Genomic DNA, 10,378 nt, shown 5'->3' with positions numbered 1-10,378 from the left:
TGCAGGACTCGTGTGTCCCTCCGGGCCCGGGATGGCATCCAGTGTGCCCCTGGGTGGCAGCTGCTCGTCCTCAGAGACAGGTGTCCCTGAGCCTTCCAGCTCCTGGGGTGGGAGAGGGCTGAGGCCTGCAGAGTTGCAGCCACCCACCCCTCATCAGGCCCCACCGGCCCCACCCAGGGGAGCCGATGGGGTTCAGACGCCTGAGACGGATGGGCTGAGGTCACATCTGGGGAGCGCCATCCTGAGGGAAGCCTTGGTCACCCAGTGAGGCACACGGCGTGGTGTGGCAGTCTCCAGCCCTGGGGGCCAGCCGTGCCCAGTACAGCCCACAGGTGCTCTGGCCACGCGTAGGTGAGGTCCTGCGCTGATTGCTCAGACTGGGAGAGGGGGAGGTGGTGCCATCCCGGGGGCTCTTGGCATGGTCGCGGAGGCACCCAGGCCAGCTGGTGGAGGAGGAGGACGTGACCCTTAGGATGGTGAGGGCCGGGTCCCCCCGATGGGCAGGGCTGGCACCACAGCACCACGGGTGTGTATGACACCCTGGACAGCCCTGGGATACCCCAGTGGCTCATATGGGGTGCAGAGTGAACGAGTGTCTAGGGACAGAGTTCCAGGCTGTTGGTGTCAGGGCCGGTTTGAGGCCCGGCTCAGAAACCCGCCCTCCTGCAGACCAGGGTGTCGAGGGGGTTGTGCGGGGCCAGCTGATGGGTTCTGGAGCTCCACCTGGGGTGGCTGCCTCAGGATGCAGCCCCTGGAGGCCACGGTCACCTGGGAGGGCAGCCCCCTTTCTCCTGGAGGAAGTGGGAGGGCTGCCGTCCCTGCCCGGCGCAGGGGGGCGGGGGCGGGGCCGGCCCTCCGGGGTGCCTGTGTCTTCCACAGAGGAGTGAAGCCTTTGCTGAGGGGGGGGGCAGTAGTGTAACCATCTGCGCCTGCCGGGCTGGGGAGGGGTGGGGGGTGTGGGGCCCCGTCCTCCCCACCCCCGTCCTGCCGCAGCAGAGCAGGACGTCCCAAGAAGCAGCAGCCCTGCAGCCGGGAGGGCGTGTCTGGAGGACTCAGCCACAGCACTCTCCCCGGGCTTACTCTGCCACAGCGCCCTGGCCACCAGTTCTCAGCAGGGGCTGTGGGGGTAGGGAGGCCCCTTGGAGGCCTGAGTCGTCGTGGGTGTGGATGGCCGCCTCCCTGCGCGGAGCACACGTGCTCTCCCTGGGCCGTGTGTGTGCCTGCACGATGGTCATGGAATCTGCCCACACGCAAGCTGCGGTTTTGAGTGTGTGGCCTGGAGCTTGGTTGAACCGGGAGGTGTGGCTGTGGCCTGGGGGGTCCCCCTCCGGCCGGTGCGCGTCTCATCTTGGGTGGGGGTTTGGCTGTGGAAGGAAGACCTCGTCCAGGTCGCAGGAGGTGGGGAGACCGTGACTCGGTCTCACGGTGGCGGGTAAGTGGGATGTACACCTGAGGAGCAGGTGGGGCCCTGGCGTGAGGATGGCGTCACCGGGGGCAGAGGCTGAGCAGTGGGATTGGATCAGGGGTTCCTGGTCAACTCCGCTCTCCCCGGAAATGCAGGGGTGGGCCTGGGAGGGTGGAGCTTAGCAGGGAAATGCAGGGGTGGGCCTGGGAGGGTGGAGCTTAGCAGGGAAATGCAGGGGTGGGCCTGGGAGGGTGGAGCTTAGCAGAGAATTGTGTCCTCCCCAGGGGACGAGTGGCTCTGGTCACGCTGGAGGGGGGTGTGGGGGTTTCTGGCCTGGCTGGAGAAGGGGTGTGGGGGTCATTTGTCGTGCTGGTGGGGGTGTGTGAGGTGTCTGGAGGGGGTGTGGGGTGTCTCTGGAGGGGGTGTGGGGTGTCTGGAGAAGGGGTGTGGGTGTCTCTGGAGGGGGTGTGGGGTGTCTGGAGGGGGTGTGGGGTGTCTGGAGGGGGGTGTGGGGTGTCTGGGGGGATGTGGGGTGTCTGGAGGGGGTGTGGGGTGTCTGGAGGGGGTGTGGGGTGTCTGGAGGGGGTGTGGGTGTCTCTGGAGGGGGTTGTGGGGGTCTCTGGCCCAGCAGCTTTGTTCTCTGCCCACTGCTGGGCTCTCCTGTGGTGTGGATGCGATGCTGGGGACCCGACAATCCCCGGTTCTATGGGTTTGTCCCCAGCAGGAGGCAGTAGAGGGGGGGGGCTCTGGCCAGACAGAAGCTGTTGCCCGGGAGCTGGGACTCTGCACAGGGCAGGAGGGGTTTGCCCCTCGCTGCCCAGCGCTTGGAAGTCGGGTCCCTGCGGCTGCGGCGTTTGTGAGGCCTGGTTCGCCCACCGCTGGGCTCTGTGCTCTGGTTGTACGGAGCGTGTGTGAACTAGGAGGCTTACGGGGCGGTGAGCTTCACAGCCTCAGGAAGAGGCTCGCTGGCCCCTCAGCTCCCCTCACCCCAACGCCTGGCCCCGCCGCACCCTGCTGGGGGTCCCGTGTGCTGTGCTGGGACCCACCGCACCCTGCCGGGTGTCCCGTGTGCTGTGCTGGGACCCACCGCACCCTGCCGGGGGTCCCGTGTGCTGTGCTGGGACCCACCGCACCCTGCCGGGGGTCCCGTGTGCTGCCCCTGGCCCCGCCGCACCCTGCCGGGGGTCCCGTGTGCTGCCCCTGTGAAAGCGTTCCTCTTGCTGTCTCGTTTCCCGGGGACTGGGTCTCTACTGAAATTCTTGTGTTTGAAACCCTTTCCAGGATTCCTCGTGGATAGCTTCCTCCTGGGAGCCCTAGTGGGGACGTGGCAGGTGTTCCGAGTGCCTGGGGAACACCTGCGTCTTCCCTGAAGCTCCGTGTTCCTTAGCCGCCAGCGAGTCCTGTGCCTGCTGGGGGCTCTCCTCTCGGCAGGAGGAGGCTGCAGTGCGGGCCGCGGGAAGCGTAGTGCAGGCGGGCGGCGCGTCTCGGCGAGCTGCGCAGACGGCAGGTCGGTGGTTGGAGTGGGCCGGCTCGTGTGCTGGGTGCCAGTTGTCCTGCTAACGCAGGTGTCTGAATTCATGGAACACACAGTCACTCTGCTTTGTGAGCTCTGCGGGGTGTTCCTCCCGTCAGAGGAGGGTGCTGTCCACCTGGGGTGTGTCCAGCCAGGAGGGCCCTAGTCCCTGTGAAGTAGCAGACCCGGGGGCGGGGGGAGGGGCCCAGGGCGCGTGAGCTGTGTGGCCCCCAGCGGTTAAGGAACTGCCTGTGACTCCGGCACCCCATGTGAGCGCCACTTCAAGGCCCGGCTGCCCCACCTCGCATGCTCCCTACTAATGTCCCTGGGCCCCTGCACCCACGTGGGAGACCCGGATGAAGCTCCAGGCTCTGATTTGGCCGAGCCCTGACCGTTGTGGCCACTTGGGGACTGAACCAGCAGATGGAAGCTTCTCTCTCTCTCTCTCTCTCTAACTCTGCCTTTCAAACAACGACATCTTAAATACCTCAATGGATATATTATAATTGGGTAAGTCATAAGAAGATAATTTTGTGAAAAGAATTTTTTATGATTTGTTTATTTACTGGAAGGAGTTACAGAGAGACGAGAGACAGATCTTCCATATGCTGGCTCACCGCTCAGATGGCTGCACGGCCAGGAGCCAGGAGCTTCCTCCAGTTCACCTGTGTGGGGGCAGGGGTCCAAGCACTTGGGCCACCTGCTGCTGCTGTTCCCAGGCCGTAGCAGGGAGCTGGATCGGAAGAGGAGCAGCCGGGCGGGAACCAGCGGCTATATGGGATGCCGGCGTCGCAGGAGTTGACTCTGCCAGCTGGGCCACAACGCTGACCCCTTCAGGTTTGTTCTAAAGATCAATTTCTATGAAAGAGTGACAGAAATTTCCCCCCACTGGCTCACTCCCTGGTGGCTGCGATAGCTGGGTCTGGGGCAGGCTGAAGCCGGAATCATCAGGTCTCCCCCACAGTGGCGGGGGTGCAGGTACTCGGCCGTCTTCCACTGCCTCCCTAGGCCCGGTCCCAGGAAGTCAGAGTGGGAATGGAGTGGCCAGGACCCAAACAGCGCTCTGATACGGGACGCTGGCGTCACCAGCGTGCCGAGTGCTGGCCTAGCCTGCGGCGCCAGCACGGCTGCCCCACGTGGAGACCCCTGAGCCGTTCAGAGCACATGGTTCCGTGGGGTGGGGTTCGTGTTCCAGCTTTTGCTTGTCCGTTTTCCCCGCACCGTTTGTCGGAGGGACTGTCTCTTCTCTAGGGTGTTTTAGCTCTGCCGAAGAGAAGTTTCTTGTAGATAGGCCCTCACTGCCGGGGTTTCTGTTCTGTCCCATTGGCCTGGGTGGCCCTCTATGCCAGGACCGCTGGTCTGGCCTGACGCCGGGTTCTGTGGTGCCTCCAGCTTGGTTACCGGGCAAGGGAAGGCTGCCTGGGCCGTTTGGGGTCTTCTGTGTCCTATCTGAGCTTTGGGTGTTTTTGTAGTTCTGTGAGCAGCGTCGTTTATATTTTGATGAGAACTGCATTAACTCTGTAAACTGTGTTGGGTAATTTAGGTATTTTATTTATTTTTTTAATGTTTTAAAGAGATTTACTTATTTATTTGAAAGTCTGAGTTACAGAGAGAGATTGATCTTCTCTCCGCTGGCTCATTCCCCATATGACCTCATTGGCCAAAGCCAGGAGCCAGGAGCTTCTTCCAGACCTCCCATGCAGATGGCAGGAGCCCAAGCACTTGGCCCATCCTCTGCTGCTTTCCCAGGTGCATTAGCGGGGAGCTGGGTCAGAAGTGGAGCAGCCGGGCCTCAAACTGGCCTATATTGGATGCCAGTGTCACAAGTGGTGGCATAATCCACCATGCTACAACATCAGCCCCAGTTTGGACATTTTATTTTTTATTTTGAATTATTTTATTTATTTGAATGACAGAGAGAGAGAGGTAGACAGAGAGGTCTTCCATCTGCTGGTTCAGTCCAGAAGTGACCGCAATGGCCAGAGCTGCACTGATCCAAAGCCAGGAGCCAGGAGCTTCCTCCAGGTCTCCCACACGGGTGCAGGGGCCCAAGGACTTGGGCCATCTTCTACTGCTTTCCAGGCCATAGAGAGCTGGATCGGAAGTGGAGCAGCCGGGACTCGAACCAGTGCCCATATAGGATGCTGGTGCTGCAGGCAGCAGCTTTACCTACTTCCCCACAGCGCCGACCCTGGACATTTTAATGTAATTCTTCCAATCTGTGGACATGGGAGGTCTTCTCTCAGTGTCCCGTTTAATTCGTTCTCTTGCAAGTGTTCGGCAGTGTTTACTGTGTAGGTCTCTCAGCCTTGGGTGAGTGTGCGCTGTATTTAATTTTGGGCAGTTGTGAATGGAGCGGGCCTGGAGTCTCCTGCTCAGTGAGTCCGACTTCCGTCCTGTCTGCATGCCCCTTCCCTCTCTTGCCTGTGGACTGCGGCTAGAACTTCCAGGAGTGTGTGGAGTCAGAGTGGTGAGAGGGGCCGTCCTCCAGGTTCTGGAAGAAGCAGACTCCGCTTTTCCCCGTTCAGTGTGGCCTTGGCTGTGGTGGTCATCGATGACCCTGAGTACGTTGAAGCACAGTGTTCCTTTTTTAATTTTTTAAATTATTTGAAGACAGAGTTACAGAGAAGGCGGGGGTGGGGAGGTGGAGAATTGATCTTCCAGTCGCTGGTTCACGCCCCAAATGATAGCAATGGCCAGGGCTGGGCCAGGCCGAAGCCAGGAGTCAGGAGCTTCTTCTGGGTTTCCCACCTGAGCGCCATCGTCTGCTGCTCTCCCAGGCACATTAGCAGGGGGCTGGGTGGGAAGTGGAGCTGGATCAGGACGCAAACCGGCGCCCACATGGGATGCCTGCGCTGCAGGCGGCTTCCCCGTTGTGCCACAGCACCGAGGAGCTGGAGAGGTGCTCTGTGCTGGCACAAGGCTTGCCGCTAGCCCCATGCCACCGCTGAGCACTTGAAACACGGCTGGGGTGATGGATTTTCTCTCTGTCTCTCGTGAACTTAAACACCCACATTGGCCATGCTGTGTTGGACAGTACTCGGCGGATGCCGGAGTTTGCTCTGAGTTGTGGTTTCCGGGCCAGCAGGGGGCACCAGAGGCCGCCTGTGCTTGGCTGGAGCAGTCAGGGTTTGTGGGAAATGGCTGGGTTCCTTGGTGGACTGTGCTCCTGCGAGGTGCCGCACGCAGACCGTTCAGTGGAGGAATTGTTTCTTTTTTTCTTTTCTTTTCTTTTTTGACAGGCAGAACCGGGACAGAATTGTTTCTTTTTTTTTTCTTTTTTTTGACATGCAGAGTGGATTGTGAGAGAGAGAGAGAGAGACAGAGAGAAAGGTCTTCCTTTTGCCGTTGGTTCACCCTCCAATGGCCGCCGCGGCCGGCGCACCGCGCTGATCCGAAGACAGGAGCCAGGTGCCCCTCCTGCTCTCCCATGGGGTGCAGGGCCTAGCACTTGGGCCATCCTCCACTGCCTTTCCGGGCCACAGCAGAGAGCTGGCCTGGAAGAGGGGCAACCGGGACAGAATCCGGCGCCCCGACCAGGACTAGAACCCGGTGTGCCGGCGCCACAGGCAGAGGATTAGCCTAGTGAGCCGCGGCGCCGGCCTGGAATTGTTTCTTAAGGCACATTGAGTCTGCAGCCTTTGCCCCCACCCCCGTCTCCCACACAAGCCCCGAAGACACTCATGTGCTCTCACTCCTGGCCTCGGGCACGGCCTCACCTCGCCGCCTTCCAGCCCAACACAGGGCAGTGCTTCTCCCAGGGGCCCCAGTGTTCCCCTCCGACAGCCACGTGGACTGGCCCATGGTCCCCCTGCAGACGCCGTCAGCGTCATGAGCTGGCTCGTGTCTTCCCCAAACCCAGAGCCCTAGCCCTGGCACCTCCCAGTGTGACTGTTACAGGAGGCACTGACCTTGACCCAGTAGTTTGGAGGTCTGTGTGGAGCAAGGCCACGTGTGAAATAGCCACATGCTGTGTGGAGGGGCAGGGCCCCGTGCAGGGTGGCTGCATGCTGTATGGAGGGGTGGGGCCCTGTGCAGGACGGCCACATGCTGTATGGAGGGGCGGGGCCCCGTGCAGGGCGGCCACATGCTGTATGGAGGGGCGGGGCCCAGTGCGGGGTGGCCACATGCTGTGTGGAGCAAGGCCACATGCTGTATGGAGGGGCGGGGCCCCGTGCAGGGCGGCCACATGCTGTATGGAGGGGCGGGGCCCAGTGCGGGGTGGCCACATGCTGTGTGGAGCAAGGCCACATGCTGTATGGAGGGGCGGGGCCCTGTGCAGGACGGCCACATGCTGTATGGAGGGGCGGGGCCCATGCAGGGCGGCCACATGCTGTGTGGAGGGGCGGGGCCCGTGCAGGGTGGCTGCATGCTCTTTGGGTGTATCCCAGGAGCAGTGGGGAGCGCCACAGAGGTAGGGGTGTGTGTGTGTGTGTGTGTGCAGGTAGGTAGGTCATGGCTGCATTAACACGATGATCTCCCGGGTGATGCGATCCCGGAGCAGGGGTTGAGATGGCCTCTGCGGGAGTGCCCAGGACACCCGTGGGGACCCAGAAGCCGGCACAGCGCAGAGGGTGGGAAGGGCTCTGTGGAGGGCCAGCATTCCCAGCGTTCCCTGACTGAGGGTGGAGGCGGGGAGCCCTGTGGCCGGGGCGCCGTGGGCCCAGAGGGGACCCCCCTGGCGGAAGTAGGGAGTTGCTCAGTGGGAGAAGCTGCGGTGGAGGACGGCGCGCGGCTCGGCCGGGTGTCGGCGCTCGAGGAGTTGGGGAGCTGTGCTCGGCCAGAAGCCAGCGCGCGGTCCTGGTGGTTGGGGTGACAGGGCACGCTCCTTGGGGTCCCACCCAACATGGCTGCTGCCGAGGACAGGGACACCGAGCAAGGTCCGCTGCCCTCCTCGGGCACGGGCTCAGGGCTGGCCGAGGTGGGCCTGGCGTTCGGGGGGTCAGCCCATGCAGCACGCAGCTGAGCCCACACCGTGCACGGCTGGGAGAGCGAGGCTTCCACCTGGTTTATCCTGCAGCCGCCAGGAGCAGCTGGAGCGAGGCCAAGCTGGAGCCAGGAGGCTGGGACTCCGCCTGGGGCTCCCAGGTGGGCGGGTGGTGGGGACCCAAGTGCCCGGGTGCGCGTTCACAGGAAGCCGGGGTTGGAAACGGGCGGGGCCTTCCCTGTGCGTCCCCAGCAGCGACTTCTGCCCAGCGCCCGCCCCAGCAAGCGTCCCCCCGCCACCGCAGCGGTCACGCCTCGTTCCGACCGCGCAGGGTTCAGGTCCGCCGTCTGCATCCGCACCGGGCACCACGCACGCTCCCACGTGCCTGGCGCGCGGGCGGGGGGTGCCGAGCGCGCAGTCTGCGGCTCATCGCCGCAGCGTGGGCCGCTCACCGCCCAGCAGAACCACCTGTGGCGTTTACGCCTCGCCCAGAGGGTCAGGTGCGGCGGGCGCGGCCTCAGCACACCTGGGATCCAGAGACAGACCCAGACTGTGCGGTCAGACCCGCGTCTGAGCACGGTCCTCGGGTCACTGACCCACCTCCACGCTTACAGAGCCGGGCGCACCTGCGGCGCAGGCCGCGGGTCACGTCAGTTTGCATGGAAATCGTCACGGGCTCACACCCGCGCACGCTGCCGGCCCGGCTCGCAATTGCTCAGGCTCAGGCAGGAAGCCGCGCCCAGCTCGTGACCGCCCTGTTTTGAGAACAGACTTCATCCATCTCATAGGTACAACTCTGAGAGCATGACCATCCCTCCCTCCCTCAACCCCTTCCTTCCTTTTCCCCCTAAGGCATCACCAGCGGTGATACTCAGCGGGTTAGAGATACGAAGGCCAGAGCCGCACGGGAGCATGACCGACCACCCGGCTCCGCAGCTGCGTTTCTCTGTACGTGCTCTGTAGACAGCTCTGCTTTTGTTATTGCTTTTATTTATTTATTTTTTTAAGATTTATTTATTATTTGAGAGATAGCGTTACAGACAGTGAGAGGTTGAGACAGAGAGACAGGTCTTCCTTCTATTGGTTCACTCCCCAGATGGCCGCATTAGCTGGAGCTGCGCCGATCCGAAGCCAGGAGCCAGGAGCTGCTTCCGGGTCTCCCACGCGGGTGCAGGGGCCCCAGTGCTGGGGCCATCCTCCACTGCCTTCCCAGGCGCATTAGCAGGGAGCTGGATTGGAAGTGGGCCAGCAGGGACTTGAACTGGCGCCTGTATAGGATGCAGGCACTGCAGGTGGCAGCTTTACCCGCTACGCCACAGCGCCGGCCCCTTTATGTAACTAAGAAACGCTTTTGTTAGTGCTCACTCTGGAGCGTGTGTTCTCAGGTGCCGGTTCACGGCCCCTGTGTTCAGAGCCCGGCAGAAGCAGGCCTGTGGGCTTTTTCTTTTGGGTGGGAGGACCCCAGTTGGCCTCAATTGTGGAAATGACCAACCCCGCCCGGGAGCACCCTTCCACTCGACCTGCATGCCCACTTTACAAAGATTTCTTTATCTGGGAGAGAAACACACACACACACACAGAGAGAGCGAGCGAGCGAGCGAGCGAGACGGAGAGACAGAACGCACGCCCTGTCTGCTGGTTCACTCCATAGATGGCCACAACAGCCAGGGCTGGACCAGGCTGAAGCCAGTTCTAGGAACTCCATCCGGGTCTCCCGTGCGGGTGGTAGGGGCCCGAGTACCTGGCCGTCTTTGGCCTTCCCATGTAGTGGACTGCAAGTGGTGTAGCTGGGGCATGAACCAGTGCTTTGATAGGGGATGCTGGCGTCACAAAGCGGCGGCTTAACCTGCGGAGCCGCCATGCGGGCCCCTGCACCCGTGTCAGTGTCTTGGGCTAGGGGTTCTTCCGTGATGGAGGAGACAAGAAAATGCGGTTCCCCAGGCCCCTGGAGGGGCTGGCTCTGGGTGTAAGCTGCTCGGGGCGTTTCCCGCCGGGCACTGTGGGCGCACAGGAGCCACCTGCCCCCTGCTGGGCCGCGCTGGGGCTCTCCTTGCCCGCTCCCCACCGCAGATCAGCGCCTGAACCGTCTCCTGGTTTCCACTTAGCAGGGGCCACGTCCTCCGAGCCCATTCCCCGCAGGTGTGTCCCACAGGAAATGGGGAAGGAACGGCCCAGCGCTGCTTCGGGCGGGGCGGGGCGGGGCGGGCGGGAGGACGGTGGGCCCTGCCCCTCGCCTCGGACCCCATCGCCGTGGTTTCATCTGAGAACAGCTCTCAGCTGGGGGTCCCGGGGCTGGGTGCTGGAAACCAGCTGCCCTGCTGCCAGGTGGGCCTGGGCGGAGCCCGGGAGCCGCCCCTGCGCCCCCTCCCGCCTGAGCCGCTGGGCACGGAGGGGACCGTCCACTCTTCAGGTACGTGGCTTCTCGGTGGGCCGGGCGGAGGGGCGGCTGCGGGCTCCTTGCCCCAGAGCGGCCCTGTTCCACGTCGGGGGGAGTGGGCTCTGCGGAGCGGAACCTCGGCGGTGCCCACTGAGA

The sequence above is a fragment of the Oryctolagus cuniculus genome, chromosome 18 (assembly GCF_051225735.1).
Source record: "Oryctolagus cuniculus isolate XC-2025 breed Fujian yellow rabbit chromosome 18, ASM5122573v1, whole genome shotgun sequence".
Taxonomy (NCBI): domain Eukaryota; kingdom Metazoa; phylum Chordata; class Mammalia; order Lagomorpha; family Leporidae; genus Oryctolagus; species Oryctolagus cuniculus.
Note: the sequence above shows the minus strand (reverse complement) of the source record.